The sequence below is a fragment of the Ctenopharyngodon idella genome, chromosome 22, assembly GCF_019924925.1.
Source record: "Ctenopharyngodon idella isolate HZGC_01 chromosome 22, HZGC01, whole genome shotgun sequence".
Lineage (NCBI taxonomy): Eukaryota > Metazoa > Chordata > Actinopteri > Cypriniformes > Xenocyprididae > Ctenopharyngodon > Ctenopharyngodon idella.
This window is the reverse complement of record NC_067241.1, coordinates 23,360,540-23,382,801: the sequence shown is the minus strand read 5'-3', so window position 1 is coordinate 23,382,801 and position 22,262 is coordinate 23,360,540. Positions and strand designations below refer to the sequence as shown.

At 35.7% G+C, this 22,262-nt stretch overlaps 1 protein-coding gene across 4 annotated transcripts in view; it reads left to right on the top strand.

The window, feature by feature from the left end:
• Nucleotides 1–325: 325 nt before the first annotated feature.
• The window catches only part of zmp:0000000926 (ataxin-1-like), a 51,056-nt gene continuing 29,119 nt past the window's right edge, over nucleotides 326–22,262 (top strand). For 2 of the 4 annotated variants that reach the window (XM_051881231.1, XM_051881230.1), the window contains exon 1: nucleotides 326–724. The gene's annotated coding sequence lies outside the window, so the exon portion shown is untranslated. The remainder of the gene's footprint in view (nucleotides 725–22,262) is intronic. The other 2 variants (XM_051881232.1, XM_051881229.1) reach the window with 2 other exon arrangements.

The following is a 22,262-nucleotide window of genomic DNA, read 5'->3' as shown; positions in this document are numbered from 1 at the left end:
CACTTTACCATGAACCATCAATTAAACAACGCTTTGAATAGTGTATCACAACAAAACTAGAATGCTTTTTAACTTGTAAACGTAGTCAGATAAGTATATACAAACTTGGTGGTTAAATGTAAAACAGAGCATGTGGACAAGCTGCAAGCTGGCGCATGTGGCACTGTAGCCAATGGTGTGAGCTGCTGGATGGAAGCATGTAGTTCAGCAGCCAATCAAAGCAGTGCTTGGCTGGGATGAGAGGAGGAAGTGGCCAATGGGGCACAGGCAGTGCCGGTACATTCCCCAGCTCTTAAGAGGTTAATGAGCAAAGCTGCTCGGCTTCCTGCCAGCACGTCCAGCAGCTCAGAGACGTTCCCACAATGAGTGAAAGCTGTATCACGACAGGACTGAGTCTAATTATACACCCACAGAGAGAGGGAGAAATAGGAGGGGGTCACAAAGGGCGAGCTGAAGTGTGTGAGTCTGTGCGTGTGTGTGTGCGTGAAGCCGAAAGAAAGCAGAGCGAGCTTTAGAGAGAGAGAGAGAGAGAGAGAGGGAGCGAGCTCACAGCGGGCGAGACAGAAAAATACAGAAGATACAGCAAAAGAGTGACTAGGTGAGGACAAGATAAGGAAAAAGACATAGTTTACAGCATCATGCTGGATATTCCCGTCTGCTGTGCTACTGCTGCTTTCCCATGATCATTCAGTGTATCTCTCACCATAAAAAGACACCCAAAGAGGTAGGACACTTTTGCATGTGTGTGCTCGTGTTGACAAGTGTGATAGAATAAGCGTTATTGAGTGTCTTCAAGACATACGGGAGTGCGTGAGGTATGTTGTGTGGGTGTTGTGTGGATATTTGAGCAATGACAATGTGTGACTCAAAGTGTGTGTGAGCGTGTTCTTCAAAGTCACCAGCTTTATGTGAAACGTGCAAAGATGGGGTTTGTAATTCACCACATTTAGAGGATAGCGTTGAAACTGTTGAAAAGAGGCAGATCAAGGAAGCTGATAGGGCCTCAGCTGCTCTCAAACAAGGCATGACTGATCAGTCTGTTTTGTTTTACAGTTCTGAACAGTCAATGTGAAACATGCAGTTGTTGTATTATGAAAGTATTTCTTTCTAATCTGACCCTTTAAACGAATATCTCTGTTGTATCTTCATGCAGTAGGGTTGATTCAGGCATGTTTTTCATTTAAAATCCAGAACCGACCTTTAATTGTCGGGCATTCAGAAAAACACCCTGCAAAACATTTTTTTTTTTTTTTTTTACAATGTATGTGTAACAGTGGCTATGTTTATCGTCATTTTTTAAACTTGTAAGACTTTTATTGGAGATTATACAAATACACGGTATAACACAAATGCATATTTTTCATAGTGAAATTTTCATAGTGAAAGGCATGTGTATATATCATCAGACCTGCTAATCAGATGTCTTTCTGTATATTCATATTGGGATATGTTATATTTTTGATATGAAATGCAAACCCATATTTAGCCGAAGATCTTTTCTGTCAGTATACTGTCAGTGATTCTCAGACGGCTGCTGCCTCTTTAAGATGTCTATTTTTACAGTAGCATTCACACACGTGTGTGTGTGTGTGTGTGTGTGTGTGTGTGTGTGTGTGTGTGTGTGTGTGTGTGCGTGTGTGTGACTGTGAGGTGGAGGCAGAGAGCAGGAGTGAGTCTGTGGGTGTGTGAATAGAGTAATTTTGCTGGTTTGTGCTTCTCTATGACAGACTAAATGTCTACTGGTTAGTTAATCGCTCATTCTGCTAGTTAGTCTCCTTGGCTTATGACTCACTCATGAAAGCATGCACAACATTATTTTAATCAGTGTTTTGTCTAGTTTATATGTAAAAAATATATATATAGAAACATCCTTAAAACAAGACTGTATACAATTTGTTGTTAGAGAATCTTGAATTAAGTTTATTTCAAATTAAGTTTAATTTAGTTTTTATAACTAAAGGCTTTAAGCACAAATTTAATTAGGTTTATGCTTAAAAGAAAACAAGAAAAAAAAACTTTGTCAGTGGAGTAATAAAATATATTTTCTCTAAAAACATGTCTTATCTTTTAAAGCAATGTACCTTATTATAAGGATTTTTTTTTTTTTTTTTTTTTTTTTAAACAACAACAATACTAATTAAGAAAATATTTCTGGCAGTGCACAGTATCAATTCAGTTAGCAGGCTGATGTATGCAAGAATCGTATGCAATTAATCCCATATTTTTATTTTATACTGTAAGTAGCAACACACATTTTCGTTTTGAGATAATAGTCTCATTTCATCATCTTATGCAAACTAATGTGATTGTTTTGGAATAGTGACTCATTTATCACTGATGCAGATCCTCCATATTGTTGGAGGATCGTATTGTATTGTATTGTAATTACTTTTTATTTTATTCATTTCACACATTCATTTACTCATCCGTGTACTCATTCATTTATTCATTCATTACTCACACATGCACTAAAAGTCTACCAAATACTCACAGAATATAATAAATTCATACATAATTTGTTTTATGTATGAAACAACAAATAAAAGTTGTATATGAATGAAATTGTAAATAAAGTACCATATGCTAAACTACCATGTCTTCAGGAGAGAATTCAAAATCACAGTGGACAAGGACAAAATTAAATCTAAAAACCAAATTAATGAATCCAGTTCTATCCAGTCCATAAGTCTGTCTGTATGTAATCATTTGTTCTAGATGTAGCGATGCACATTATGGAGTTCATCATGTTAACAGTGTGACAGCTGTAAGGCCACAATGGCATCATGTTCCACGCAAATATACTAATTTAGGCTAATCAAGACAGGATGGGGTGTGTGTGTGTATGTGTGTGTGTGTGTGTGTGTGTTTAAGGCACATGGTGGCCTCAATGATGAAGATCTACAGAGATCAGGATTTCTGTAAGAGCATCACTGATCTGATACAGCACATAAGAGCACTGCCCCGTAATCCTGTCTGACCTTAACTTCCAGAGGTTTACCTACTAAATCATTATTCAATAATCTCACCTATTTTTTTTTTTTTCCTTGTAAGAATTTGTGGTGCAGTGACCGGGAGGGGATATGTTCAGTTCACTTAATTTAGTAGTGGCTACGACATTAACTAACTAACACACTAACTCGTGGTAAAGTGATAAGTCGTGGCCACAAGATAATTTTGTCGAGGTAACGACATCCTTATTTCGTGGCCACGAGATCTTATGTTGAGGGAACGACATCTAGGCCTACTTCTCATGACCATGAGTTAAATGGGTAAACAACCACGCACAACCTGGAGTTATCAGAAATGGATAGGCCTAGTATTGTAGTCAACACCACCTAAACTGAGACCAAGACCAGTGTGTGTCGAGACCAAGTCAAGACCAAGACCAGACTAGCACTCCTCAAATTAATCTGAAAGATCCACATTTACTGCCTGAGAAATGTCTTATTTTTAATCAATAATTACCATTAGAATAATAAGACACTATATGTTAACAATCAATTGAAATCATTAACAACAAAATCCATCTTTACACTGCAGAACAGAATTTGCATCTGAATTGGTACAATTACAAATGCATAAGTAATGTTGAGATTAATGTTTTAAAAATAAAATTTTGTTTATTGAAAATTTGTAAAAAATAAAAATAAAAAAAATAAAATCACTATCATGTTTGCAATTGTGCTCATATTTGTGAAAACAGCCCTCTTTCTTGTGATACTGCTTAATTATATCATATGTTATAATATAAATATCAAAATCTTATACAAGTACTTTTTTGCAATCATATCTTGAATTTTGTGGGCATTTGTATTAATTTTGGTGACATTTTTGACACAATCCCTTGTTGATTTCTGACCCGGCACAACAGTAACAAAATAAATGAAATTAGAAATAAGTTATTGATTGCATTTGAAGCAGGAAGTTTTACATCCAATCAAATGAATGATATTAACAAAGAAATCAGACAATGCAACGGCAATTTGTGACAAGTTGAAATAAAAAATAAAATCCTGAAATAAAATCCTGATTTCTTTTAGTCTGAGACCAAGACGAGACTGAGTACAAATGCGGCTGAAACCAAGATAAGACCAAGATCTTAAAAAAATGGTCTTAAGACCAGTCTCGAGTACTACAACGCTAGATAGGCCTATAATAATATTTATTTTAAATTAAGAAAAAGTGCTTATATTAATAGAAAAATGAAAAATGATTATATTAACATATATGTTAATATAATAATTTTTCATTTTCTATTGATATAAGCACTTTTTATATTGATGGTCCCTATAGACAGCATTCAAATTAAGTTTGTTATCAACTGTTAAAAGATTATGCCTTATAAAACATTTTTATCTATCCCATCCAACAGTCTTTTAAATCCATTTACTGATCATATATATATATATATATATATATATATATATATATATATATATGGGGCGTTTCCTCCGAGGAGGCAAGGGAGGCAGTGCCTCCTCAAAAAAACTGGATGAGAAAATAATCGATATTACAAAAATAAAACAACGCAAATGTTACAAAATTTGACATTAAAAAGTGTAAAAGTCACTTGTTTTTCTAAAGAAACACTGTCAAACAGCGACACCCGCAAGTGAAGTTACAGCGAGGCATCTCTGTGCCTCCCTTCAGCTCATAGAAACAAAGCAGAGCCCCCTAAGCGTGCGGTGGGTTTAGTGGGGGGTAATTGAGAATGGGAAAGTCACGTGAGAGGAGGCAATGCCTCAATTGCGCTATGATTGGATATGATCGGTTATGACTGGACATGATTGGTTCGTGCAATAAATCCCGCTTCTTGTTTTCGTGTGCGTTCTCGTCGAATCGGTCTGAATGAAGACAGTGATGGCGTTAATGGAAGACTAATTAAAAAGTAAGTAAACAACTGTCACTTACATATTACTGTGTTGTGTCATGTCAAAATCAAACTCGAAATGGCCTGAAAACATGATGACTCGGGGGGGGGTTTTAGTGAGCAATCAGCGTGGTGAAATTAAAGGTACATCTTTGTTTCTGTGAGTGAGTCACAGTGTATACAAGCTTGATGACTGCTGAAAATAAATTGACTTTTAAAAAGAAAAGCTGAATATTAGTTTATAAATAATATATATTGTTTAAATTGTTACTGCCTTTAGTTATTATTTTGGAATAAATGTAAAAATGAGTAAAAACACTAACTTGATGAAATTTATACTTGGTTTTAATAAATAGAACATTACACAGTGTAAAAATAACAAAATAGAATTGTATTTGGTCTTTCTTTTTATGTAATGTTAACTTAAAATTGTGTAACAGGGACATAAATGAGAACTTTGCCTCCTCATTTTAAAACATCACTGCACACCACTGATATATATTAATTATTACTACTATTACTATTATTATTGGTTACATTTTTATGTATTTTCTTTATTTCCCCATTAATTTCCTGCATCTCTTTACCTAAATAATTTTCTGTATATTATGTCACTTAAAGTATATATTTAGTAAATACAGTAAATGCCCCGATCATGCCAATAAAGTTTTGACTTTATGACTGCATTTCTATAGACTATGTGATGACTATATATATAATTTTTTTGTAGGCCTATATTATTTTATGTTCTTACACATTTTTTATCATTTATTGATAATAACAAACTTCCTTCGAATGCTGTCTATAGGCAACATCATGCGCAATATAATATTCTATAACATAGCGTAATATAACATTTTCTTAATTTTCTTAATTATTTTGTCATTCTTAATTAAAAAAAAAATATATATATATATATATATATATTGTTATAGGCCTATCCAGAGCCATTGATCACACAGGTTTGTTCACACATTTAACTCACGGCCACGAGAAAAATATGTTGTTCACTCAACATAGGATCTTGAGGCCACGACTGTAAACCACGCTGCCACGACATAAGGATGTCATTATCTCAACAAAATGATCTTGTGGGCATGACTTATTATCGCGTTCCCATGAGTTAATATGTCATGGCCATAACAAAACTGAACCGGACATGTCACCTCTAGAGGGTGAGATGTCAGAATTACAGAGGGCTTTATCTTATCAACTGTAAAATTTAAGTTAAAAAAACAAACAAAAAACTTGCATACTAACATGTAAAATCCTAAGGGTGACAATTAAAGTTACAATTATTAGAGCCTATTAAATTTCTTTTACAACAAAATATTTCAAATTATACCCAATTGTTGCAGTGAAGTACTTAAATTTTTCATATGCTGTCTTACTCACCTTCAACCAGTCAGATGCTACTTTATGTATCACACCCTTCTTTTAAAAGCATCATGATGTGATGATGTGTGTGCATAACCACCTACAATTGCTGTGTTCGAAATTGCTCCCTATCTCTTAAATAGTACACTATACAGGATGTCGGCCATTTTGTAGCGGTGTCTGAATGCCGAGTGAACAGCTTTGTTCCCTACATTTGTCAACTCGTTTATACCCACAATGCGCTCTCACACTTACAATTGGTTATTGGATGTGCACTCGCTGAAGCACAATTTCCCAAAATCCGCGAGTTGGAAGAGAAAGCGTACGAATGAGCGAGCGAGTTTAAACGAGATGATGTTTCTTATTCCTGCTTTTAACGCTGGCTCCAGTTTACCTTTTTTTCATGAACCATTACTTGATTTACAATTTATAAAATAGAGAGAGACAATGTTATATAGATTAATTTCTAAATTAAAAGACATTATACAGATAAGGTAATAATGATTTGATTTTTTGTATTATTCTAATCAGTGTTGGGTGTAACGTGTTACTTAGTAAGTAACGTGTAATTAAATTACTTATCCACTGAAAAAGTAAAGTAAGGGATTACTGTTCATTTTTAGGTAATTTAATTACAGTTACTTATAATGTACTTGCGTTACATACTGTAAATTAGTTCAACAGTTCTGTTTAAATCAATATTGAATTTAAAATCTAAATCTGTCGTCTAAAGATAAAAGTGAACGCTGCGTCTTTAAAATCGTTAGCTGTAGTGCAGTTGCGCGTGAGTTCACAAGTTCGCACCAGTTGGCTGCGTAGTCGCTGTCTGAAGATGTCGGCAGAAGCGAGTGGATGTTTTGCACAATAGAAATAATCCAATTACTTCACTTTTTTGACACAGGTCGGCAAGAACATTACGGTAAAATGTAAGCTATGTCCTAGAGAGAAAAAACTGCGCGCGCTCTCTGATAGACGGTCTTCAGTCAGTGTGCTCTCAACCAAAGCGCACACACATAGCTGCCTCTCGCGAGTCTCAGATTTTCGCGGTTTATTACACATAAACGTTCAAATACACACACAGTTATGTGAAAATGCCCGTCTTGGCGTATATTCGCGTTGGTTATGTGAATGTGAACATCATGTGTAACAGCATATTGTCTCCGTCCATTAGGTCTTAGTGACAGCAGCCTTTAAAACATGCTACTGTCTACTATTGGCTGTCCGTATTATAAATGATAATCAAACAACAAAAGAAAAGCTTTAATAAGGATTAATCTATATTTAATTTATACAGTTATGACTATGCAGAGTTATTTTATATTTGATTATTCCATTTCTGTGGTATTTTTACTTACTACTATTAGACCTACCTGAAAAAAAAAAAAAATATATATATATATATATATATATATATAGCATTGTTTTATTTGTATTTTTATATATTATTACCGTGGTATCGAGTATTGTGCACTTTTGGTGGTAACGGTACCGACTACTAGATTTTTGTTATAGTGACATCCCTACTAAAAAAAAAAAATTAAGTATTATAAAGTAAATAAAAGTATTACAGTATATGTTTTAATAAAGTCAAAATGTTTTAAAAGGCTAAACTATTCCATGTTTGACTAAATTATTAAAAGAGTTTCCTTTCGATTGTCTATCCGGTCAAGGTTTATAGGGATTTTAAGAAGTAATTAGTGATAAGTCACTTATTGAGTAATTAAATTATTTTTCAGACAGAGTAATTAGAAAAGTATTTCAAATACAACATTGATGATGTAATTAGTAATTAATTAATTTTTTGAAGTAACTTACCCAACACTGATTCTAATATATTCAGATAATCAGAACAGTTGTCTGAAGGCATTGCGCCCTTTATCATATATTACCTGAGCACAAAACACTGCTTGGACAGGAGAGTTTCAAGATACTAAAAACAATAAATATATACAATGTAGACTTGCTAATATGTACTTATTCTTGTTTTATTGCAGTTTTAATTATTATTATTATTTTAAATGATTATGCACACAAATTAAGCCTGACAAACCAAATTAATATTTATTGTATTCATGCCATCAGTGAAATCACAAAGCTGGCAAAGTTATTATAATAATTACTAATATTCTTTACTAAAATAAGGTACATGTAAGATAAATGCATGTTTAATGAGGCTGTTTCTGCGACAGCTACAGATCTCCAATGTAATATGCCAGTGTCCAAATTCGCTTACTTATTTCATTCACTTAATTCCCATACAGCGGACTCTAATGTAATTTGCTATAGTGAATAAGTGAATGAGTGAGTGATTTTGGAGACAGTATATGTTGCATGAACAGTTACCCACTTTCAATGAATCAATAAAAATAAATAAATAAATAAAAATTCCATAAAGGCAGTGCCACTCCTAAACATCAAACCTTAATCAGCAGCAGTCCAGGATGAAATTAGGCAACTCGTGAAAGTGGCTTAGATGCTGCAGCCCTATTTATACCATCAGGACTCACCCAGTGCTTTGAAGAGAGCTTTACACCCAGAACTCAACTAATCCTGCTTTGGCCTCGACCATCAGAGGATTAGCAATGATATCTCTCTCTCTATCTCTTTTCCTCTCAATGGATCATTGATTGTTTCAGTGCAGTTGGCACTTAAGTCAATTTGTTTAATACCTTACTTGTTTAAACATACTAGCGATACATCAAAATGCTCTGCCTTTACAATATTTTTTTTTTCTAATTATTTGTAGTTCTTGTTAAGGTGAACATTACAGTTAATATTGCTCCTACTTAGGGTCAGGAATTTGTTTCAAATCATTAACGTTAAGTATTACATCTGGCACATAGTCCTGCACTGTTGGTATTACAGACATGAATGATGCCTTAATTCATATGACTTTTTGAGGAAAGGTCACACAGTCACGAAAAGCATGCACATCAAAAATGAAAATCAGGTGAACAAAAACAACCAAAAAAATGGCATAATTTCTCCCAGCAAGTGGCAATGGCAGAGGAGAAAAACCACTATATTTTTTTAGATACTACTGTTGTTCTGTCACTGAATGCAGTTTTAAGAGATCGTTAGGTGAGAATGTAGTTCTTTAAACCTCAAACTGTGGTTCATTTATAAAGATAACAGCTATTTGAACATTTGCTGCAACTTTTTTTCAGAGCTGTGCCCTGACGATAACAACCTTATCTCAGAAAGTCTTTCTAACATTTGCCACTTGCTCTGATGCCTCTGTGGTTAAATCTGAGATTTAATTCGTATTGGGTACATCTCATGGGCAGTGGTCTCGTGAATATATTATTTGTTCCAGGGCAAATCATTTTGACTGAGAGCAAAGTTAAGTTTCATAACTTTTTATTTTTATTTAACTTTAAGCGCTGCACTGAATTGTTTGCTTGTCTATTTCCTATTGTACAAACTTCTTATGCTTGTATAATGGCTATAATTGTTCATTAGATATTAAATAATATTTTATATAAATAATAGTAGCGGACCTTTTTCATTGGGGTGGCCAGGCAGGGGCAAGCAATTACTCTGGGGTGGCACAGAAAATCAACAATCATCGTCATTATTATACTAACAAACAAGGCATAGAACCTTAAAATACTTTTTAAATGAATTAGGAGAATACAACATGTACAATTACTACAATGACATTTTAATTAAAATGAGTTCACCAAATCATTGAAATTTTGTCATCATTTACTCGCCCTCATGTTGTTCCAAACTCATTTGATCAGTAATTATATCGGAACGTCTGCATCATATCAAATATTACATGATAAAAGCATAATTTAAAGAATTTCTATAAACTATGTGAGATAACATGACAATAGTTCTAAGCATCCAAGTTAGCTAATGTAAACCTAACCGGTTTCCTAACTGATGAATACATAGGACATGGATAAACCTTTACTGAATTGACACTGTCGTCTTTAAAGGAATTGAAAGGAATTAAAATAATAACTCAGCTAAAAAGATGCATTTACACACTGAAGCTGTACTCCTTCACTTGCTTTAAAGCTGGAAAGTTTTGCAATCCGAAAGTTATCATCTAATTTTAAATTGCAATATGAGTGTTGTGGCCAGTGGGGTGGCAGGGATTTTGTTCATGGTGGTCGCAGCCAAATTTCATTCTTCTGCTGAACACAAAAGAAGATATTTTGAAGGATGCCAGTAGCCAAGCAGTTGATGGGATCCACTGACTTTCATAGTATTTTTTTTTTTTTTCATACTATGGAAGTCAATGGGGCCCATCAACAAAAGAAATATCTTCATTTGTGTTAAGCAGAAGAAAGAAATGTATACAGGTTTGAAACAACTTGAGGATGAGTAAACAATGACAGAAGTTTCATTTTTAGGTGAACTATGAATTCACAGATATGAATTCATTCAGTCAGTTCATTCAAAAATGCTGATTCATTCAGGAACGAAACAAGGTTATAAACAAGTTGCTAGTTCTAAAGTGACGTTTTATAATTGTTAATGGAGGTTTGTGTGCATCTCTGTTTAACTATCAATGACAGATTTGAATGTGGTGGAAGAAAAAAGTTACACATACATACATATATAGGCAATATCATAAAAAATGCACAATTGTCAGCACACTGGTGCTCTCAAGAACATTTAATGAGCTCAGAAAAACAGATGTGATGCATCAAGTCAAGCTACATGTACTTCACCAGACAGTTATAAGGTGTGTTCAACTTCATACGTTAACTACTGTGCAGACTAAACAGCAACTGATCTGAAGCAGTGCTTGCCCGTTTATAATGGTGCCCATTATGTTGGTGTCTGAGTCCTATTAACGATTGTTAAAAGTCGCACTATTTCAAGGCTGAATGTGCTTTACTTCCTATTAAGTTCGTGAAAAAAGTAAATGAATTTATTTACAGTTGTGAAATATATCATGGTGTGAGTTTGAGTTTATCATTTATGTTTTGCATTCCTCATGTCCTTGAAGTGTGCTGTATGCACTTTTACTCTTAATGAAGTAAGTTTGTTACAAGTTAAAAAAAAAAAATCAGACTTTTCTGCAGTGACGTTTGCAATTAAAGTACCGGAAGAGAGATTCAAGAGCAGTCGGCTAACTCAGGGCAAATTCCAAACTGCGTTTTTGCACCCTTGAAGGGCACTTCTAGAAGGGGACGCCATTTGTAGGGGCATTCCAAATGAAAACGAACAACTCGGTCCCTTCAGCGAAGGGAACATGCGATGATCACTTCAAGGAAGTAATTTAATCAATTATGGTCATGTGACCCAGGGTGACAAGCACTCATGATTCATTTTAAATCTAGATATGGTGGGAGATTTGGAGTTAACGTATAAAAAGAATAAGTCAAGTTTTGTTGTGATATATTACACACATTTTCATCATGCATTTCATATCACGTTTGAAGAAGTTTCATAGGTAAAAATGTATTTAATGCTTTGTGTTTAATAAAGTTAAGAGCAGATTGGGAACACACACACATATATATATATATATATATATATATATATATGTGTGTGTGTGTGTGTGTGTGTGTGTAAAGCATATATAAAGCATATCTTAAAAACATAATTTTTTTAAATAAATCCAGAACAGTGGCCAGGTCACTATGTGATGCTGGTGGAGGAGAACGTTTCCTGACTTGCTCCTCCAAGACACCCTAAAGTAGCTCAAAAAATATTTAGATCTGGTGACTGTGCTTCACTTTCAACTTCACATTCATGTTCATCAAACACTAGATTGGGCCATGAGCGATTGAGCGGAGTGCACTGGTACTTTGCTCACATGCACATACTGTCATTGTTCATCATTTATCCCTGCAATTACCATTTCACTAATCCCACGCACACACCACATAAGTTTAATTACAACATCGTTTATTTGCTTACCTGCATGTTTGTTGGTCTGTGTCCTTGTTCGAGCTGCGAAGTGTTTATTCTGCTGTGGGTACGGCAAAGGGTCCAAAACGTCGGCGGCGGTTTGTGAATCCTTAAAGCAGAGACTTCTCATGCTGCGCCTGTGTGAATTGTCTGCAGTGTTTATGTGCCTGGGGAAGGTGGGAATAGAGAAGTTTAAATTATGTACACATGTATACCTTTATGTAAATGGTGGTGGTTTGCAGAAGGTTGAAATACTGATGCTTCATAGGTGCTTTCACAGCTGGCTCGTTTGGAGCATTTGTTTCGGAACCTGGTGCATTTTCTCGCTTAGTTCGGTTTGTGTAGGCATATATGAATACGGCAATCAAGAGCTATTTGTTTTGAGAGCTATTTCATTTGTATTTATGAATGGATTTGGATGGATTCTTGTGGTCTCTAAGGAATTTTTATGGCGGTCCAGGCCTAAACCTTAGAAATTAGTCTCAAGATGGGTAAAGGGCAAAAACTGCATGATTGGTGTAAACACTTTGGAGAGGCTAAAAGTTGAGTAGGTAAATTAGCGAAGGCATTGTTAGATAGAATCCAGCACAAGGCTTCAAATGGTATGCAAGATTTTGTGACTGCTTTTACATTTGAAGATCAGATTAAACAAGATGTTTGTTGTATCGCCAGAAGAATCCAACAAGATTCCTGATTCATTTGCATGACCTTGAAAGCTGTCTCCTTTAGATAACCAGGCTCCACAAACAGATTTGATTACAATACATGTATTGCTTGGTCTATATCAGGGGTGTCCAATCTGCCTCCTGGAATGCCAATGTATAGCTCCGGTTTAGCTACAAATTGCCCCTACACACATCCCTGGAAGTTTCTATTAATCTTTGTGATGGTAAAACACTGCACAAAACTGATGGCTCAGCCACAATCAGTGAAACAATGTTTATTTACAGTGTCCATGCAATCGAAACGTTCCAAAGTGCTTCCCTTCTATAATTTAGGAACCTTTAAATTGATGTAAACTACAACACATCCATTTCATACTGACTCAGAGAAATAAGTATTCTCAGTGACAGCTATTTTAAATGCAACATCTTACACAAATTCAGCTGTTAATGTACAAATGAATGCATGCATGACAGTTCAATCTTTTCCCATCATGCTAGGACTCTATGTGTTCAAAACATTACAGTTTGGAAAGTGATCAATGCGTTGGTAAACTTTTAAAGACACTGTTCTAACTATGTGCTTTAGATTATGCAAATGAGTTCCACAGGGAAGGGTGGGCCACATTGTGTCCATTCTGAGTCTCTGGCCTTTGAAGGAAGAGACAACAAAAGATTTCATGTTCTGAGTCTACAGCTTGTGAGGCAGCAAAAGATATGACCACATTCTGAACCTCCAGTCTGTGAGGAAAGAGACATAACAAACACTACGTTTAGGGTCTTTGTCCGGCGAGACAATAACAGATGCAGCACGCCACTCTATGCCAGAGAGAAAAAAGCTAATTTACTAAGTTCTGAGTGTCTTGCCCCAAGAGACAGAAGACAGACACAACTGCAACAAGGTGAAGCTCTGGCAAACAAACCTTCACTTAAAGGTGACTTCATCTGCATGTTCCAGATTTTAGGACCCTTTTGGTGCTCCAGGAGATCAGCATCCCACGCTGTGTGTTCAAAGCTGTTGAAATGGATTCCCACTCCTTTCTCCACTGCATTGTCACCCAGACTCAACCACATGGAAAGTAAATTTCACTTAAACAAACCTCTTTCTAGAGACCTTGGCGTTGTTGTATATTATCAGTATATGATTTTCTATTTTACATTAGATAATGCTAGTTCATAACAAATAAGCTTTTGTTTATTTGCTTGATGCATAATAAGGTTCTTTTCATTATGTAAAGATAAATTGTTGTTCCTCTAAAAATAAGAATGTATCTCTGCCATAGCAACACCCAAATTAATCACTTGTATTTTATGCATCTTATGCACTTTATTCCTTTATCATTTGTGGTATTCATTTAGTAGTTCTGTTGATTGCTCTAGTTTGAAATTTATTTTATTACACTTGTGTCTTCTTTGTGTTGAAAGAGGCTCTACAAGTTATCCAATATCTCACAAATCCTTCAGATTGGTCAGTTGACAATTTCCTTTCAATTAACATAATTTTTATTTGTACAAAAATCTTTGATTGTCTGTACTTTCATGCTGAAATTCCTGGCTGGTGCTCTGCAATCAGAGAAGGAAAGAGTCATCTGACTCTTTCACACTCACTTTAGGTGATGTGTGACCAAAATGTGATATGTGAAAATGCCTCATGTGAGGTTAAGTTAAACTGCTACACTGTCCCCAGTCTAAACAATTTAGCTTTTCTAAAACAGGGGTCTCCATCCCTGCTCCTGGAGAGCTACCTTCCTGCAGATTTCAAGTTCAACCTTTCTCCATCACATCTGTCTGTAATTTTCAAGTAACCAATTAGTTGGTTCAGGTTGGAGCTGAACTCTGCAGGATGCAGAGAAAGGTCTTACTACTAAACAAATAATACCATTCATTAACTTTTCCATTCAGAAGCAACACAGTTTCATATAATTGAATTGCTCCACACAGCTGCAAAGATGGTTAGTTTTGGGTGGCTGATTATAATCCCTGTATCTCTTGAAATAAAGGAGAAATTACTCACATAGCCTAAAGCACTAAAGTCATTCCCACCTCTAAACTCGACAAGCACATGAGGGAACTTGCCTTTTAGCTTGCCTCACACAGGGCATCCAGGCCTCTTACTATGATATTACAAGGAAGTTACAACTGTAATGAAACTCATTTTATTAACAAAAATACAGACAAGAGTAACTAACACAACTACTTAATAAATACCATGAATAGATAGGGAAATAAAGTGCATAAGATTGATAAATGTAAGTGATAAAGTTGGGTGTTACTATGGCAGAGTTATATTATCTTATGGAACTATAAAATGTTGTTTCTTTGAAACTAAGTGAAACAAACCTTATTCTGAATTCAACTAAATAAACTGAATAATTATTTGTTATTAACCGATTTGCTTTGAGAATTGCACTTTACTAAGTTTATTTGCAGATCCACTAAAACGGATAGTCCTGAGGCAAGAGTTGAAACATCTGTTCATGATGAATACTATAAACTAGAGGTTTAGTGAAGTAAATACCACACTTACTAGCTCATAGGTTTTCAGTACTACTGAATTGCTACCAGGCATGGTTCCAACCAAGAGAAAGACTATCAATTCTAGAAATACTTCTAATTCTAGGAATACTTTTAGCTGTGTTGCTATGTGTCATGAGCAACTGAGTAGGCTAACTCTCTGTCTAGAGCAAACATGAGCATTTTTGATGCACTTAGAACACATTTAAAACATTCAAATTACTATTGTGCATCCTTTTGTGATTCTGTATCCACCGATCAGCTCTGCAGATTATTTCTGGTGCATATGCAGTGTAGACAGCTTTGTTGATTATAATGAATTCTTGTTCTGTGAATTTAATCAGTTTAGCTTTGTCACAATTCCTACTCATTTGCAGCGTAGACACAGTATACACTATTTTTAAAGCACTAAAGTCATTCCCACCTCTAAAAACTCAACAAGCAATTTACCTAGACATGAGAGAACTTGCCTTTTAGCTTGCCTCACACAGGGCATCCAGGCCTCTTACTATGATATTACAAGGAAGTTACAACTGTAATGAAAGTAATTTTATTAACAAAAAGACAGACAAGAGTAACTGCGATACGACCGAAAAGGGCACTTTCACTTTTACGATTAAAGGGGCAGGGGCTCAAGCCCCCCCCCCAGCACCCACCGCCCCCGCCATTACCCCAGTGTGCATTCATTTGAATCCATAGCATGTACTCCAAGCATTAGCGTGAATGTGCATGGATTTTTTTTTTTTTTTTTTTTTGTGATAATAGTGATCTAGTTATTTAATTTTCCTTAATAGCTGTGGACTACGAAGCCCCTAAGAGGACATGGTGGTGGAAAAAAAAATGAGATGGGAGAAAAAATAGTAACTCACTGCTTTTTCATTCTCTCACAAATGATTTCAAAACTTTTGTGTTCTTTGTGAGCGAACGCAAAGTTTCTTGGGGTAATGCAAACATTTTACAGGAGAATGTAAAAGCATTTTTTTCTCAAATCTGTTTTTTTTTCTTCACCACATCCCTTTAGGGGCTCCGTAGTGAACTGTGGAAGAACTTTTGACAGATTCCTTTCAGTGATGTGATATGAAGGTACAACAGATTCTGCTGGTGGTGTGTTAGATTGAAAAAAAAAAAGAAGAAAAAAAAATCTCTCAGTTCTCTCTCACTATGATAAAGATTACACACACACACTTCAGAATACACACATGTAACTATTCCATACTCACCTCTCACCTCTTCTGAGATCACGCTCTCTCCTCCTCACCTTCACCTCCTCTGGTCTTCCGGAGAGTTCTGCTGCGTCATAAAGATTTCAGAGCTCAGAAACATGATCAGCCCAAAGAAGTGCTGCACACAGGAAAAATGATTCACAGCACAGAAATGTAGATGGACCGCTAAACATTTGAATTAATAAAACACGCCTTTAATGTGCTACTTAAACTTTACTTCTCTGTATTTTATGTGCACATGTTTGCAATGAAGATTAATTTTCATTCATTTTGGATGTGTGTGTGTGTGTGTGTGTGTACAAGAGTTTTTCAATAACTACTTTCACAACGTGCCATTATGTTCATTTTAAAATATCAAACAGAAAATTACAAATGCTCCTCTACTAACATTAAAAATCTATGTCAGTTCGCTTCTTACTAAATGTAATAAACACATCGTAAATATCTTTGTCTTTTAACAAAATGAACCAAAATTCATCTTACACTTATGTTTGGCAACTGTTTGTTCCAAAATTTCCATGTTATTAAGATCAATAATTTTCTTCTGGCTAATAACTCAATAGCTATGTTGTCAAGTATTCAATGCTTTAATGTGTCTGTCTGTACAGATGAAATATGCATATGCAGAGGCGCCGCTGGGGTTTCTGGGCCCCCTTGGCTAACTTTTCCATGGTGAAGGTGGGGGTTCGGAGTGCCGAAGTTCTCTGTCAGTGGGAGGGTGTATGTGTTAAATAGTGACTATTTTTATAGATATTAAAAAGTGACACATCCCACCTGTATTCCAGCATCATTCGTTTTATTTAAGGACTAGGACAAAGGAGAGAAACATTGAAGATGAACCCTGGTTTCTCTTTTTTTCTTTTTTTTTTTTTTCTTTACTACTACTTTTTTGAAACATCTAAAATTTTACAAATGAATGCCATACATGTAATCAGAAGCCACACAGCAGATCTGTTTTCAATGATTTGCAATTCAATCTAGTCCCATCCAAACAAGTGTCTATTTAAAGAGTGTGCCAGTATTCTCCTTCAGATACATGTCTTCAAAGAGAATGCTGACGCTGCATCTGCTGGACAGGAGCTGTGTTTGTGTGTGTGTGTGTGTGTGTGTGTGTGTGTGTGTGTGTGTGTGTGTGTGTGTGTGTGTGTGTGTGTGTGTGTGTGTGTGGAGATAAAGAGACATAGTGTACAGTTTTGGTTTGACTCAGAAGTTTCTATGACACCATGAACTCTCAGAGATAGAGGGTTTGTGTAGGATGAGTCTTCTATAACATTTTCTCTCCTTTTGCTGTCTCTTTCTTTTTATGCCCTGCCCTTTTGACATGACATTATATTTTTTTCTATCTTCAATCTTCTACTTTTTTTCTCTCTCAACAGATTCATATCTCAGTTTCTCCCACTCATGTGCTCACTTTAGTGTGAATTTACAGTTGATTCGGTTACTATAGTTGATGTTCTTTACACTTACTCATTAATTCCCACAGATGAAGTTCATTACACTTAAATGACAACTGTATGCTATGATTTTACAATGAACAAGGAAAGGAAACAACAGTACTATAGTAGTGTTGTAGAATAACAATGATTAGCTGTGACTGCATTACAATAGTCAACTGTATTCTTTTCTAAATTTACAGATCAGATCTGTCTTGGCCTTTTTGACTTCTCCTAATAAAAAGGTTTTAGTTCATCAAAATAGCCCCCCCAAAAAAATAGAAATAAAATAATAATAATAATAATTTTAAAAAATGTTATATAACATGCAACAATCTTACATATAGCTCCTATTTTCATTTTGTTAAGTGCAGGTTTATGCAAAATGACCATATGCTACATCTTGTGCAATTTTCATGGCAACTTGTTAGGTGTGAGTGAAAAATGCTCCCATTCCCTAATGTGCAAACTCTGGGTGAATTCATGAAGATGTAGTAGGTCCATGTAAATGAATTGGCATAAAACTATGTTGTGTTTCAGTATAGCAGTTAGTGATTACTTACATTCTCTACACTGCAAATATATCTTGTTAAAATTTACGAGATAAAAAATAAAAAATAAATAAATAAAAACATTGCAGTTGTGGTTGCCAGAAACTCATCATTTTACAGTGGCAGTGTTTCAGAATGTATTACAGAATGACATAATAGTGCCTGTTTACAACTTACAACTGTATATTTTGTTAGGTGAAATAATGTTAATATACCGATCTATATAACCTATCAAAACTATTGGTTAGATTTAGTATGTTTCATCAGTGTTACATATCTGCTAGTTGCCTTAATCATTAAACACCATTTTGAGATCAGTTGTTTTAGAATAACTTGAATAAAAAATTTTTTGCAGATATCCATGTGATATTCTCAGCAGGGTCAACAAGGATAGGATTTTTTTTTAAATCATAATTCTACCTTAAAGCATTCTAGTCATTTAAAATTTAAAATTAAAAAAAAAAAAAAAAAACAAGTAACATTGTTAGCTCAAGTACACACACAGTCTTCTCTGACACAGGAGTATGGCAGCTTAGTTTTCAGGTAACATAGTTGACAATATAGTTGACAGTTGTTTAGGTAGCAAAGTTCTTTTGAAACAACACCACTGTCTATTTTAACATCCTAAACTGTAAAATGCCTGTAAACTATGATTTAAGCAACTTTATAGTTCAAATAATGCAAGTTTTGACAAAAAAAAAAAAAAAATGACATAATTAATATTAAAAATATGTTATAAAATGATAAACCTCACATTTCAGCCTAATAAATTATTATGTATAATTAGTTTAAACAAAATGGTAGACGGGCTGAATGAAAATGCAAATTCGCTCTCTGACAAGTGGTGCAGAAATACAGCGGTTACCCTTGTACACAAAGCAACACTGCGCTTATAAACATACTTTATTAGGGCGTAATACGGAAGTACTTTTACAATGAACGCTTTCCAGGATCAACTAAACACTGGATTTTCAAAAGTATGTGAAGTTCGCTGCTTCATTGTTGTAGTAAACTTGCACAACTTTCATGAATGAATAATTTATTAGATGCACGCTGGTCTGTTATTGTAGGGACATCAACTTTACATTTTCACCCAACATTGCTTCCGATTAATTTATATACAACTTGACAACAGGTTATTGTAGATAAAATACTGAAAAACAAAAATACATTACATTAATGTGTTCAAAATTTTCATCATCATATGCTGGTTGCATTTGCATGGTGAAATTAAGCTTTTCAAAGCTTCGAATTAAATGGATAAATTAAATTAAATTAAATGAATTAATCTTTTAAAAAACATTACAAATGTTTTATTGAAAGTAAAATCTATCAAATGCAATTAACTAATCATCTAATAAGATTAAATATCAAGTGTCTGTATATGTGTTCTTTTATGAAATTTCAGGGCTTGTTTTATTTGTTCTATGGCTCAGCTAAACAGGCCAATAAGAAATTATCCATTATTATTATTAGTAGTAGTATTCATTTAGCTACAAATGATAAGTATTTCATCAATATAAATGTTTAATTCAAAGTAACATCTTAGGGTTACGTATGTAACCCAATTCCCTGAGAAGAGAACGAGACGCTGCGTCATGGCATTGACGCTATGGGGACACCTTTACGCGCATGTGAAATCATTGGCCATATATACACCATGAGTCATATTACATCACTGTTGGCATGAATATAAAAAGGCTGCATTAAACATCAAATTTGATTTGTCTGAAGGAAGATGTGCAGGCATGCCTGAAGTATGGCAACTTGACGCAGTGTCTCGTTCCCTTCTCAGGGAACCGGGTTACATAAATTTTATTTCCATCAAGAGGTGCATAATTTTTTGGTCAAGATCTTGTATTGACAATCCAAGAGTCAAGCACTTTGTAAAGTGTACTCCAGCACAATTTTATTTAATATAAGGTCTGAACTCAGAGGTATCAATTCATGTGTGAAAATGATTCTTCATGCTCCCTCCCAACCATTCTTTCACACTTTGAGCCTGATGAATCTTGGCTTTGTCATCCTGGAATATGGCCATAATACATCTTCCTACATGGTTGTTTAAGAAATGAAAAGCTAAAAGAGCTACACACTCCATCGATTAGGGTTAGAAGAACTGTTGCCCAAACATGCTAGAAACATAATCACTGCAATAATGTTCCAGTCATAGACTCTTAAAGACTCTCTAAGGTAAAAATCAAGTTTTTAATGTTGTTTATATGTCTGTGTGGTGTTTTTAATATACTTTAAGACAAACCACATGCAAATTCATCATCATTGATGATTATTTTCTTTTTAAAACTGCAGTGAGCTAAAGACAGTTTCAAAAATGAGGTTTGAAATTGCTTGTGTTTGTGACATCAAAAACTACCTTGTAACCAATCATGTCAACGTGCCCGTGGGCTTTAGCATATCATTAACTTTCTGGGGTCTGAGGATAGGACAGGCCTCAGCCCAAAGCCCCTTAGAGCAGAGCTATAAGGGGAGATACGCAACATAGCCTTGGTTATGTTCTCGTATGCCTCGCTAGCACCTTAGCAATATTGCCTGAGAAGACTCTTAGGGAGCAGCCTACCAAAGGGAGAATGCAGGATGCTAAAAACTTCAGCAATTAGGAAATTAGCATAGACAATGAGTGGAATTACTTGTTTTTCTAAAATGCAGCCCAACTCCACAATGCCTAAGCTACAAACTTCAGTATTGCCACCCAGCCAAGGAGGATCATACGTCCCTACCATTATACAGGAAGGGAGGCAAACAAGAGAAAGACATATTGCAGTTTGCCAAATAAATCTCATTCACCAGGCTCTATGCCCCAAGGAAGCCGCAGGGGAGCTTAGGCCCTACTTAAAGACCCCAATAAAACTGGGGAAAAGCAGCTCCTACCCTGACTTGAGTAAATGCACTTCTCCCAAGACCCACTCTAGCTAGCGCTTCACTTCTTTCTTTCTTTCTTTCTTTCTTTCTTTCTTTGTGGCCATGCTTGTCTTCTGACCCTGTCTCCAGCTGTCTGTTGAAGGGCCAGGATAGTAGGTGGCTTTGGAAGGCGAATTGGACCAACACAGGATATATCTCCAACTGCGCCCTCACCTCTCTGAACTTCCCCACAACCATCTCAATGGAGGTGCCAAAAATTGAGGGCTAAATTGGAGCATCAAGAAGGAAGTTTTTCTCCTTCTCCCTGATGTCCTCCAGATTTAACCACAGATTCCTCTCCATTACAACCATTGCTGCCACTGAGTGACTGATAGCAGTGGCTGTTTGTTTGGTGGTACAGAGGGCCAAGTCTGTGGTGTAGTGCAGCTCAGAGACCGCTTCAAGAGACAATCCCTGCGAAGAAGACAATCCCCCCCAGAAGAAACGGCAGGCTCACAGGAAAGGAACGATCATTGCCCACCAGGAATCCCTCATTGAGTCTACCACAAGGAACTTCCTGTTTCTCACACAACAAGGTCAGGTGTAACCTGACCATGGCATGGGCCACTACATACAAAAGTCCCCCTATGCGGGGCTGATGAAAGAAGAGGGCTCAACAAACTCCCTCTTTTTGCCCTCTCCTACTACATCCAGTTCCTCAGAGCTAGATGGCACCAGCAACATGCTCTCTGCTAGATTGGAAGATGTTATAGAATGGGCTTCCTGATCCAGCAAATTACTTGAGCCAGCAATTGAGGATTGAGAAAGCAAATGCAACCTGTGATCCTCATAATCATGTCTCCGCGGCGCCTCAGCAGCACTGGGACCCGAGCCGC